This window comes from Crotalus tigris, unplaced genomic scaffold (genome assembly GCF_016545835.1).
Source record: "Crotalus tigris isolate CLP2741 ecotype Arizona unplaced genomic scaffold, ASM1654583v1 scf7180000017700.2314712, whole genome shotgun sequence".
NCBI classification, from domain to species: Eukaryota; Metazoa; Chordata; class Lepidosauria; order Squamata; family Viperidae; genus Crotalus; species Crotalus tigris.
Window position 1 is genome coordinate 336,606 of NW_024096576.1, and position 14,596 is coordinate 351,201.

The following is a 14,596-nucleotide window of genomic DNA, read 5'->3' on the forward strand; positions in this document are numbered from 1 at the left end:
AATAATTTGTCTGACATTATTTTTCATATACCTTCCTGTTATAAATCCTGATTGATCTTTATGCACAAGATGATGCACCACCCTCATAAGCCTATTTACCAAAATTTTTACAAATATCTTATAATCCACATTTAAAAGAGATATAGGCCTGTAATTTTTTGGTAGGGTAAGATCTTGATCCTCCTTTGGAATCAATGATATAAAAGCACTACGCCATGAAGGAGGAATCTCTAAACCCTGTAAAATACCATTAAAAAGATCATGTAATGGTTGGATCATCTCCTCTATTAGAACTTTGTAATAAACAGCTGTTAACCCATCCGTACCCGGTGCTTTCCCTAATTTCAATTGTTGAATTGCTGAGGTAATTTCCTCCTTAGTAATTAAACCATTAATTTCATATTTCTGATCCTCAGTCAATTTAGGAAAACTTGCCTCAGCTAAATATTTATTTATATCTAACATTTGTACATTAGTAGATTTATATAGGTTTTGATAATAATCCAAAAAAGATTTTTTAATCAATTCCTTCTGAGAAACTAATTTACCCTTATAGTTTATTTTCTCTATTATTCTTTGTCTCTGTTTCTTTCTTAATTGATAAGCCAACCATCTCCCAGGCTTATTGGCATTACAAAATGTATTTTGTTTCATAAATAATAAGTTGGTTGCAGCTTGGTCTGCTATCAACATATTAAATTGTGACCTTAATAACTTTACAGATTCTTTAATACTCTCATCAGAAGGATTTAAAATCAAAGCCCTTTCTTTTAATTTAATTTCATCTTCAAGTTCTCTACGTTTCTGAATCTGATTTCGCTTATAAAAATTATTCATTTTTATCAAAACACCGCGCATAAATGCTTTACCTGCATCCCATACCATTGACATTGAAGTCCCCTTATACATATTCAAAGCAAAATAGTCCTTTAAACACTCCTTTAGTTTTTGAACATTCTTTTCTTGTCTAAACAAATTTTCATTAACTCTCCAGGATCTTCTTTCCTCTTTCTCTTGAATCAGCTCCATCCAAACTGGACTATGATCCGTCAGTGATCTAGGAAAAATCTTTACATTCTTTACTTTATTATACAAGTCCGTGGTAATCAAGAAAAAGTCAATTCTTGAAAAAGATTGGTGTCTATCAGAAAAAAAAGTAAAGTCTCTCTCCTCTTGATTACGTTCCCGCCAATAATCCCTTAATTCCCAGTCTTCTTTCATATCAAAAAAGGCTTTAGGTAGCCTTGCTTGTTTAAGAAAAGGAGAGGAACCTTTCTTATCCCTTTGTGTATCTAAGACACCATTCCAATCACCCATTAATACCACTGATCTATAATCAAGCAAAGTTATTTTTTGATGTAACTGTTTATAAAATTGTTCCTGTTGTTGATTTGGAGCGTAAAGTCCAACTATAAGTACTTTCTTACCATATATACCAAGTTCAATCATCACATATCTCCCCTGGGGATCTGATTCTACCAGACAAGCTGGTAGGTTTTGTTTAACATATATAACAACTCCCCCTTTCTTCCCAGGAGCAGGAGATATAAAATGAGATCCCAAACGAGCATTAACTAAATATTTCTGGTCTTTAAGTAAGATATGAGTTTCCTGTAGACAAATAACATCATTGGTATGTTGCTTCAAATAATAAAAGATTTTTTTCCGTTTCTGAGGAGAATTCAATCCATTAACATTCCAGGTCAAAAACTTTGCCATCTCCCTTGGCACGCAGCCTGGAGAAGACACCATCAAAATCTGAGAGAGCTGCGTGTGTTGCGTAACTCTTGGGTCTTGCTCCTCCCACCGGCGGTGATGCACTTCCAGGAGAACTCTCTTTAGGCTCTTTTTTACGTTGCTCCTTCTCTTTACGCTTATAGGCTGCACGAGTCATCCTCTGCTCTTTAGCCTCCGTCTGGCGTTGCTTTGCCGCTTCTATCATCCCTGCGGAAACCAAATCTAATGCCTCAGATTGCTGCTCAGCTTCCTTACCACTCAAAGATTTCCGACCAGATGAAGTTGAGCCTGCACCCAGGACCGAAGTATAAAAATCTCTAGCTTTATCAACTGTGTTCAATCTGTAGCGTGTCCCAGCATGGCTCAAAACAATACCCATCGGAATTTCCCATCTAAATGGCATCGATCTAGCTTTAAGCTCATTGGTTAAAAAAGCAAAGTCTTTTCTACTTCTTAAAATTTTGGATGGGATTTCCTTTAGAATGATGACATCTTGGGCGGCAATCTGAAATCTTTTGTTGTAAAAGACTTGTATAATCTCATTCCGCAGGGACTTCTTTGTAAAGTAAATCACCACATCTCTAGGCAAATTCTTCTGCTTAGCAATCCAGGAGTTGAGTCTATAAATTTTTTCCACTTCTCTCTGTAATTCTCCTTTATCCATATCCAAGGCCAGCGCCAGATCAGTAAGGACCACCTCCACCAAATCTTGATTGATATCTTCCTTGAGGCCTCTAATCCTCAGGGCATACTCCATCTGTCTGTACTGAAACATCAAAATATCTTCTTGTGAGGAGTCCACCTTCCTTTCCACGTCTTGAATTTTGTCATCCAAAGAGTCAACTTTGTCTTCCACTTCCTCAAGCCTTGCATCGAGCTTAACCACCACAGTAGCCAAACCTGAAACAGCTGCCAATATATCTTGTCGTAGTTCATTATTATTTTCTTGCAATTTAGACTTTATCCCCGTTATCTCTTCTTTGAGATCAGATTTAATTTCTGATTTAATCTGTGAAACAAATTGATTCATTTCCTCTCTCATTTGAACTACAATCTCTCCCATTATGCCTCTAACCTCTTGTACTGAAAGTCCAGGTAGAGGAGGGGAGGGTGGTGGCTGAGCCGGTGGTACATGTTTAGATTGTTGTTGTAGCTGTGCAGTGGAAGTTATAGGAGAAGAAATAACCTTGGGTATTGAGGAAGGCTGCTGCCTCTTTGAAGCCATTTTAAAAAGCACAATTGTCACTTCCCTTTCCCCTCCAGCCAAAAAGGGAGGAGGAAAAAAAAGAAGAAAAAAAAAATTTTTTAAAAGAGACAAACTATAGTCATTAAAAGTCCAGAGTAAATCCAAAGAATAAGTAGTAAAAGAGCAAACAGTTCAAAAGAAAAAATTCTAAAGCAAAAGCAAAAGCAAAAAACAGTCCTTAGAAAGGGAAAGGAAAACAAAAGAGAAAGGAAAAAAAACTCCGACACTTTCAAAACGCCATCTTAAATCCTTTCACTAGTATAACAAAGGAAAGGAGGAAAAATAGTAAAAATCAAAAGATAAAAAAATAAACACCTAAAATATAACAAAAAATCCTTTAAACTGCTCCGTCCGTTTAAAAATTACTCACCAAAATGCTGTAAACACGGAGATAGAAGCGGCGGTTTCTTTTGCTTCCTAGGAAGCAAAAACAGCTGGGAGGCGGAGATCAGCAAGAGCTCCGAGGGAACACTCCTTTCACCCCCTCTAGAAATAAATCCAGAGGGGGTTCAGGGGTTCTACCTCTACTCTTGCGTTCTCTGTCCCTTCCCTTTGCCCGGGAAGGGATTTCCGAGCCGCGGGCCAGCTGATGCGCGCTGCGCTCCGCGGCTCTGACACTTCCCCAGCTGGACGGCTAAAAGCTAGCCGCCATCGCCGTCGCCTCCCACCGGAAGCCCCAACAATTTGCTAACTTCTAAACTTCTTTCCATGCCTAAATAAGACTCATGTTATCCTGTACAATTTCTATTTATCTACACATAGCATGGCCATTGTTATAGGGTAAAGTAAGAATCTGACATTTCTGTAATTCTCAAATTAGAAAGCTTGATCCACAGTGATGTGTAGTGTAGATGCAGATATTCTTACTGCAGATTTTTGCTCTCTTTATCCTACATTGACTCCGACATTGTCAATAATTGCCTTACTTTGCTGGCGGTAGGAGCGGGAACAAGTGAATTTACAATCAGTCACTGGCGCACAGCCATCCCCAATCCAGCTTCCACCAGTGTTGAAGTGGTTGGACTGTATTTTCCAGAATTACCAGAAAAGATTTCCAAGCAGAATGTGATATTTGCCTTCTAGGGAAGGCAAAACAAAATGATTAGCAGCTAAGATTTTTTTTTTTTACAAACAAACTAAAATAAAACTGCTACAGTCCAAGGTTTATGTAAAGCAAAGTTTACTGAAAAGCTCTAAAGATGCCAGGTGAGCCTCTCAGAGTAGAAGGTGCCATAGCTAGATGAGAAGGAAATTTTCTGTTCACCAACCCTAACCCCCCCCCCACACCTTCATTTTGCATGTGGGAAACCTGTGTAATAGAAAGTCCCTTTAATAAATGACTGCTTTGCTAGTTCAAATTGCTTGGTTTTTTCATGCTCATGTTCATCCTCTGGAATGAGGTTTCCCCTGAAATTTGACTGCTCCCCATCTTACTGCTATTTCAAAGGGCCTTAAGAGAGTTTGACTGATGCCCTTTTCTTCCTTTCTGTTCTCTCTCTCTCTCTCTCTCTCTCTCTCTCTCTCTCTCTCTCATGCCATTGTTGTTCTTTTCTCTTGTGCTGTTCTATTTTTTGTATTGTTCTATGTTTTAAAATGTTTTAACATGTAATCTGCTCAGAGTCACTTTCTCTCAGGCTCATTTAAATTTAGTAAATTATTATATACACAACAATGTTGAATCACAGCTGTCACTTCTTTAGCTGGTGTTTTCCTTCATGTGCACTGAGTTTTTCCCAAGAACCTAGGATGTCATAATGTATTGGTGCAGTATTTGTGTGTGGATTCAAGCAGTGTGGTCTTTTGTAATTGACAGATGGAAATTTTCTCAATGTGCAGATTTTCTTAGTGTCCTTCAAGAGGTTTGGTATGGCACCCAGTGAGCCAATAACTACTGGAACCACCATGGCCACTTTATGCCATATTTTTTCAGTTTTGATTTTCAGATGTTGGTACTTTCTTTGTCTTCTGTTCCAGTATCTTCCTGGTATTGCCACATCAATTTCCATACTTTCTTCTTTTTAACCATAATTAAATTTGGTAAACTATGAACCAAGGCTTTATCAGTTTGTATTTGGAAATTACACAGTATTTTAACCTCCTCATTTTTGACTACTTTTTAAACTCTATGTTTCCATCAATTTTTCATTACTGGCACACGATAATTTTTACAGATGTTCTAGTGAATCATTTTGGCAACTGTGTTATGCTATTGATTATAATCAACTCGTGCAAATTATTATTATTATCTGTTCACAACAATGTCAAGTCACAGCTGCCAAAACTTTAGCTGGTGTCAGGTCATATAGGAATCTGGTTTTCTCAACAATGTAGAATGTTGCAATGTGTTGTATATTATTATTAATAGTAGACCTGAATGGAAATATGACTACAAGATATCTCAAGCTAGATTCATATTGTTTTCTGCTACATATTGTTTTATGAGATTGGTTTTTAATAAATATTCAAAAATATATTGCTTACATTTCTCTATAAATTCTTTGCTGTTTGTAAACATTTTCCCACTAGAACGATATTTTCAACCTGAGCACTGCATCACAAATTCATGAGTGAAATGCAAACGTATTTTGATCACCTATCAGTCCCGGAATTGTGAACTAGCTCTCCTAAGAAAAAATTATTAAACTTGTCCATTTACCTGTGAGATGTTAGAAAATAGGAAACTCTGGTTAAAAATATAATGAACACGTATTGTCATTGTGAAAGATTATATACCTAACTGCATTCATTTACTCATTTTCTCTTTGGCTAAAGGTTAATAGTAATACAATTTTCATGTGCATTTTTGGGATGTGTAATCTAATAACCTTTTTCCTCCTTCTCAATAAATAATGCATTATTAAAATGCATCATCTTAGCATACTTTGATGTGTGCTTTCTTCCCTCAACTAGTAACTCATGACTGATATAGCCAACTGCTTTGTTTTTATCCTGTAATTAGAAGGATTGATTACTAAGCACCTTTATAGAACCATAGGGCTGAAAGGGACCCTGGAGGTCTTCTAGTCCAACCCCTTGCCCAAGGTAGGAGTCTTTATTTCATTCTGGGCAAATGACTATGCAATCTTTTCTTGAAAACCTCCAGCAATAGAGCATCCACAACTCCAGGTATTAAATGCTTAATTGTTTTTACTGTCAGGAAATATCTCCTTAGTTCCAGGCTGGATCTCTCTTTAACAGGTTGCTTCTTGTTCTGCCCACAGGTGCTTTGGAGAATATGTCAACCTCCTCTTCTCTCTGACAGATCCTCAAGTACTGGAAAAGAGCTATCATGTCATCCCTAATCCTTCTGTATGTTAGGATAGACATACCTATGTTCCTTAACTATTCATCATATGGTTTAGCCTCCAGACCCTTTACCATCTTTGTTGCTCTTCTCTGTAGTCTTTCTAGGTTCTCAGCCTCTTTTTTTTTTAACACGGCAACCAGACCTGGATGCAGAATTCCAAGTGTGACTTCCCAAGTGTAGTGTAGAGCAGTGCTGTTGCTTTTTGTGATCTTGATGCTATCCCTCTGTTGATGTAGCCTAGAACTACATTGACTTTTTTGGCTGCTGCAGCACACTGCTGGCTCATAATTAGACATTCATTTCGTGTTCTCAATAGAGGCATGCATAGTTTATTAATTAGTTTGTAGAATTACTAAGAATGTGCGAGGGGGGGTTTCAATGATTAGTATACAATTTTTTCAAACTCTACAACTCAACCACATTTTTCCAATCATTTCTTTTAAGAAATCAAAGATACTGTTAGGTTTTTACATTTGCTGGGGAATGATTAAATAAGCCCCATAGATATTTTGCCAAAGAGAGTCCATATCCTGGATGAAGTGGATTATCTGGACCCTTTTCAGTCTGACTTCTTGCTGGAACAAAGCATGGCATGCAGCAGCAGCAGCCAGCCACCAAAAACTCCAAAACCCAGGTCCTGCTACTGAGCACAGTATCAGCCTTAAACACTGAGATCACCTTTTCTGGAAACAGCCGGCCTCTAGTCTCTAACCATACTTCCCCATACCCTGTCCCCCTCTCCTCTTCAACCCACTCAACTGCAGATTCCAGGTAATCACAGTATAAGGCCTCAAAGAGAGAGATATTCCAAAATGTGGACAAGTCAAGCAGCAGGCAAAGGATATAAATTGACTTTCCACAATTGCCACTTCACTTCCACTCCCACTGCCATTAATCACCTGGCTTCTCTCCCCTTGCCAAACAATATAGCCACAAGCTTGCAGACCTGCAGTCCAATAAGACTCCATTTCTCCCATCATCACTCCCAAGCAGTTTCAAAACAGAGGACAAAGTTGTTTTGCAGACTTCCCTATTGTTCTGTTTCAGGAAAAGAGGCATTGAGACGAAGCAATGAGTTCCAACAGTTCTTCTTTATTGCAAACACCAACAGAACAGGGTTTAAAATGGTGCGGCTCCCTTTTATAGCCCCCCTGCACAATACCTTGCTGGCCAATCATTGCAAAGGCTGGAAGCAGCCTTTCTTGTCCCAGGCATCCACATGGTCTGCCCGGGCCAATTGCTGCAGCCTGTGCCTGCCGGCCCAGGACATAACACCTATCATGTTACTGCTCCTACCATTGTTTGTCACCTGAACAAAAGCCAGCTGATTTGTGGAGCCGCCAGGCTTTCTCCTCTACCAATATTTTGCTTTCAATTCTGTTCAGGAAAGACACTCTTACCAGGTGCCCCTCCTTCGCCATCCCTGGAGGCCTCAACAAAGCTATGTTGTTAACTGGCAGCCACACAATCCACTTCCATTTCAATTATTGTCCCATTGTTGCCACTGCCAGAAGTCCAAGCTATCTCCTCCAACTCTCCAAGCCATTCAAAGATTTGTTGCTGCTTTTTCACTGCTCCAGCAAGGATCTCCACACACTCTCTACAACATACCATAACTCTCAAAACAGGTGAGCTCCAACCCATGCCAGGCATCCACCTTGTCACCATCTACACACATACATCTATATCAACTAGCCTTCCTCTACCTGGTGCCTTCCAGAAGCGATGGACTTCAGTTCCATAAATTCCATAACAACATATAAATGTCCATGTTGACTGCAAGAAAAGGCATTCATTCATAATTTATATTGTACCTTTCTTGTAGGTGTCATTTATAGATGCTTTTCTGCAATATTTGTTCATAACAACACTCCTGCAAGATAAGTTGAGCTGAATAACTGATCCACTTTCTATGACAAAGGATAATACGAAATGATCTAGTTACAGTAAATGCCTTTAAGCGTCTTGATGGGAATTGAAATATAACTGAAATAATTGACATATTGGAAGGACACTAGTTTAGAGAAAGCCAGCATAAACCCTGAAGAACTTAAGTCTACTTCATGAGAACTAATCCTCAAAATCTTACGGCACTATAACATTTATTTTTATTGATTACTAAACCTTGTTGTTGTAGTTCAATGCACACTGTACCGTGGAAATTAAAGAGAGTTTGAAACATTTTTATTTTAACACTAACATTAGCACCATGCACTATAAAGTTTAACATAATAGATCAGCTTTCTAAATTGTCCATCAATAGAGGGGCCTTGACATCAGTTAATAAAAACTGGGAAGATGGTGATATTACATATTTGGAAAACATACTCAAAGTAGATCTGGGTCTGAGAAATAGGCACAGTCCCTTGTAGCTTAGGAGGAATCTTATACTACTCCTGTTAATACTAAGCCACTTTGTATTCAACATCTTAATAATACCTTGGTAATCAGAAACCCTATTTGCCATTGTTAAATCTGATAAATCCAGTAATATTGCTACAGAAAATCAGAAGCTGCAAAGTAATCCACTATATCAGAAGGAACTTAGTCTTGCTAGGATTTAATGTGAGTTTATTTTGTCCCCCTAAGTTCTTCATTGACTCCAAATACCAGGACAGGATCTCCATAGCATCTCTGGCCAGTTTGGAATGGTAATGTACAACAAGAATATCATTACCACATTGATGACATTCCCAATTGTTATCCAACAGCATATGGAAAAGGACCAAGACCTGGAAAGCTACATGTAGAATCCCCAAGGACTTGACCACTCCTTTCAATAATGGAAACCACTTGTTGAGGAAGGTGAATTACCATAAAATGTCATTTCCAAAACTCAACCTCTGCAGATAGCCTGCAAAATGAACACCTAATCAATTATATCAAATATTGCCAAGATGTGTAATAGGATCAGGAAAGACACATTGCAGCAAATCCAGTAGCAAGTAACATTGTTTTCCTCCCATGCCCCGTGAATAATCCAGCACAAAATAGATCCAGATAATCAATTTTTTTCTGAGATCATGCAAATAGGTTCTCCAAAATCTTAGCCAAAGGGGAAAGTTTGTGTGGAAATCATCTAACGTTTAGATCAAGAGATGATGTCTTCAAGAAGTACATACTCCTGCCTTCTTCAGGGCAGATGATATTGACTTCCCACTTACAAAGATTGAAAATCTCCTGAATCTCTGCACACAACATGTCTAGCTTCCTAAACAAATGAGAACATTGTGGGGTCTAGCTCATAAATTGTAGAACTGATGCCACAAAACCATATTCATACCTCAGTCTATAAGCCCAGAAGAATACCAGCTAGTTCACACGACATTGTCCAAATTACCTTGCAAGGTTTTGTGCAAGAGACATTTAATGCAGAATGAATGTGAACAGATTTATCTCAAGGAAATTTGCAGGCATGTCACAGTGGCCTGAAGAGAGATTATTTTTATTATTATTATCCGTAAGGCTTAGGTAACCTTTAAAAGACTACTGTAAGTGAACCTACAGATGCAATATCTGAGGAGAAGTAGTCACCCTTTGGTATTCTTAACACTATGGTATACTCCCTAAAATGGACATTTAACCATGATTGATTGCACTGATTCCTTATTTTCACTAGTTCATTTACTGAAGCTTTATGAAGAATGAAGAAGCCACCAATATTTGTGACCAAGCAAAAAGACATTAAGAATAACAATTTTAAAAGAAAAAAAAAGTATTTTAAAAAATTTGCAATAGAGTGATCGCAGAACAAAATTTATGAGTGACTATATCCTTCTTAATCAATCTACCCATCACTCCTATCCTGTCCAACTCTGTATATTCCAGCAAAATGGTTCTGAGAACTGATTTTATTTTCAGATTAATTTCTGCCTATAATACTTTCTTTGCAGTTTCCATATTAAAACTACTAAACTTTTAAAAGTAAATACAAATTTAAATTTAAAAAAAGATTTAATCATTAGCAGAAAGAGCAAACATTTTATGGTCTCTCCCAGTTAAGACTCAAAAGTCATTTAACATATAAATTGTTTAATTTAGAATGACCATCTGCTATTCTTTGGCAATTGACCACCTGTATATAGAACAAATACACCTGCCTCTAAAGTCAGCTTACCACCTTTTTTCTTTTCTTAATTTATCTATTTATCATAATAGCATCGGGCATGATAATAGATTGTAAGATAAATGAAGAAAGATTATTACTCAGTTGCAGAACATTCAAAAGGTATCAGGTTTAAATTTTGGTATCCCAAGTTGATTTCAAAAAGATCCTTAGTAGAAATACTAAATGCCTACTGCCAAGCATGTATATCAATGTGTATTGGAGTTCCCTGCAATTGTAGCCCCAATATGTTTGAAGCATACCAGGTTGAAAACGATTAGTCTATCCCACTATAAAGTTATTGATAGACCTCTCTTAACAGCTGCTATGTTTAGTGACTGTTAGAAGTTATGATGGCACTGAAAAAGTAACTTTATTACCAGTCCTCACACTTATGACTGTTGCAGCATCTGTGCTGTCATGTAATAGAGATTAAGGTATTCTGCAACTGGAAGGAGTTTATGATTATCACAGTGTCCTATAGTCACACAATGGTTCATTTTATTTTAAACCATCAAAGCTAGTAAAACAATTCAAAAGGCTTAAATTAAAAAGGGAAAAGCAATACATATTCCTTTTTAATTTAAGCATTTTGAACTGTTTTATTAGCTTTGATGTTTTAAAATAAAAAAATAATTTATTAATCAGTTTTGTATTAGATATGGAATTTAAAGGAACAAACACTAACTTTAGATTTATTTTCCTACTAAATTTGTTTATTTAAAATATTACTTTAGCTTTTCTTTCACAATAGTAAAGCTGAACAATAGACTATCAAATTAGCATTCTATTACTATTTTTTTATATGCATTTAAAGCTAAATGCTGTACAAAGTCTTATATTTCCCCACAACAATCTTGAGAGGTACATTGGGCTGAGAGAGAATGACAGCTCCATAGTCATCCAGTGAGCATCCATGGCTGAAGGTAGAATAGAACCTAGATCTTCCCATTACTTGTCTAACACTTTAACCATTACATTACATTGGTGTACTGCGGTTATCATTCCACCCTGATAACCTTTTTGCCCAATTTTTCTCACTCTTCATATAACATTTCTTTTAGACTGCAAGTAGAATCACAACAGAGTGCAAATAATATAAATTCACCATTGCTTGTTGTCTTCCAATATTACAAAGATGAAACAGGACTATTCTATATAGTTATTTTTATAGAGATATATTATAAGGGCATATTTTTATAGCATATCTCCCACTATTATATACTAGTGTGCATATTACATTATTTCTTTGCCATAAACAGTCTTATAATTATTTAAGGCAAAAAAGGGTTAACAGAATCAATTAAAACTCCAAAACAATTCCTAATTCAAAATAGATTTCAGCAGTTGCAGGGTGTGAAATGGGAAACTGTTTCATGGTGTCTTAGTATTCAGACAATTCTGAATTTTAGTATCAAAGTGTTGATCTTTGAAATGATGAAGAAAGAAAAGGGGAAGGGAAAGGTGAGGAAAGGGTAATGGAAGATAGGGAAAGGTAAGGTAAGGTAAGGTAGGAAAGGGGGGGAATGGGAATCTTTGTCAATCTTTTACTTTCCAGATATATTGGACTACTAGTTTTACTTTGACTAGAACAGGTTAGGAAAATCTGCATATTAGAGATATCCTGAGATAAACACAATAGAACATGGTGATAAAGGCAATAATTACATGTTAAATTGTGTTAGACATTTATATGTTATACATTTAATACTGTTATAAGTACTATAGTCTCTGTAGATAGAGCACATGTTGAATTTCTCATTATTCTTGAAATACTTTGTTTAATTGGCAATTTCTGTGCATTAACCTGGTAGGATGTTATTTCGCTGGTTGCTCCTTTTTCTTATCAAGGTTTGTGATTTTTTTTTTCAGAGATAAGCAAATTAATTTTATATTCTTTCTATCCACAATATTTAAGTCCCACAAATAAAGTTCTAATAGATGTTCTCTTGTAACCTTTTTTGTCTTTTCTCTCGAAATTCTTTTTTTTTTATTAAAAGTTTTACAATTTTACAATAAAATCCCTCTCCCACTACCTCCCTACCCTCCCAAAAACCCTCCCCCCCTCTTCCCAGAGCTGAATACAGGGTTAACTAGAACTAAAATACAAAACATTTAAACTTAAGTAAACCTCAAACAAAAGTTACATTAAAAAAAAATCCAATATATATATATATATATATATATATATATATATATATATATATATATAATAAAAAAGTCCAATATATATATATAATAAAAATACTTATTATCTTAAACTTTAAACTTTAAACATAAATTATTCAAAAGCTAAATAATATCTTTTAATATCATACTTATACTGTATAAAGTTTATCCATCTTTTCCACACCAAGAGGTATTTCTCTTGCGATTGATCTTTCAAATAAGCCGAAATTTTTGCCATTTCAGATAAATAAGAAACTTTAAAAAACCATTCCTCCAAGGTAGGCAAAAATTCCTTCTTCCAATATTTTTTTTTTTATTGAAAATTTTTAAATTTTACAAAACAATACAGTTCCCTTCCCCGAGCCCCCCCAACCCTCCCATACCCTCCCCCGACCTTCCCAGAGCTGAATACAGGCTTAATTAAAAAAATTTCAAAAAGTCTTAAAACAGATATAAACCATAAACAAATCTAAATACATTAATTAAACAAGTTGTGAAATAATTAACAATAATATATGTATAAAAAGACAAAAATACAAGGAAATACAAGAAAATAGGAAGAAAGAAAAAGGAAAGAAATAAAAAGAAAAAAAAGGAAAGTCTATAAAGTCTATAAAATATCTTAAATTTTAAGTATAAGTTATTGAAAAGCTAAATAATATTTTTTTATATCCAACTTATATTGTATAAAGTCTATCCACTTTTTCCATACCAAAAAATACTTCTCTTGCGATTGGTCTTTCAAGAAAGCCGAAATCTTTGCCATTTCCGCCAAATAAGAAACTTTTAAAAACCACTCTTGCAAGGTAGGCAAAGATTCCTTCTTCCAACATTGTCCTACTAACAACCTTGCTGCTGTAATTAAATTTAACATCAATATAGTCTCTTTAATATCACAATCAGAAACAATACCTAACAAAAACAATTGTGGGGTAAATTTTACCCTTCTTCTAAAAATTCTTTGGATATTCCACCATATCTTAATCCAAAAAGCTTTTATATTTTTACATGACCACCAGATATGATAATAAGTAGCATCCAAACATCCACATCTCCAACATTTAGGCTGTAAGTCAGGATACATACGAGACATTTTTTGTGGATCAAGGTGCCATCTATAAAACATTTTGTAAAAATTTTCCCTTAAATTTTGGGCTTGTGTAAATTTAACATTCCTCACCCAAATAATTTCCCAGGTATCTAATAGAACCGGTTCATCAAAATTTTGTGCCCATTTAACCATACATTTAACTAATTCTGCTTCTGAATCCAAATCTACTAACACCCCATAAATTCTCTTAATGAGTTCGTCTTTGATCTTTTATTTGTTTTAACAAATTCTCATCTTCTCTAAGCAAACCCACATTACGATCTATCTTCCACCTCTCCACTATTTGTCTATACTGAAACCATGAATAAATAATATTTTCTTGTGTTAAATCTTCCAAAGATTTTAGCTGCCAATTTTTACCATCCCATCTAAGTAATTTTACATAAGAAACACTATCCATTTTAACTCCTCTTCTTATTCCTTCTATCGCATGCCATGGTATAGCCCATAGTGGAATTTTAAAATCACTTCTATAATATTTCCTCCAAATCCGAAGTAAAGAAATCCTTATAATATGAGATTTAAAGACCCTATCAACATTTTTATTAAAAATTAGATAGGCATGCCATCCAAAAAGTAAATCCCAACCCTCCAAGAGGAGTATTTCTACATTTGTTAAATTAACCCAATCACTTATTAATTTTAAAACCACAGCATCATAATACAATTTCAAATTCGGTACCTTGAGTCCACTTCTCTCACGAATATCTTGTATAATTTTAAATTTTACTCTTGGTTTTTTCCCTGCCCAGATAAATTTGTTAATACCTTTCTGCCATTCATTTAAATTAACCTCATTCTTTAAAATAGGTATCATTTGAAATAAAAAAAGAAACTTTGGCAAAACATTCATTTTAATCGCCGCAATTCTTCCCAAAAGAGATAATTGCAACTTCTCCCAATTTTCCAAATCTCTTTGTA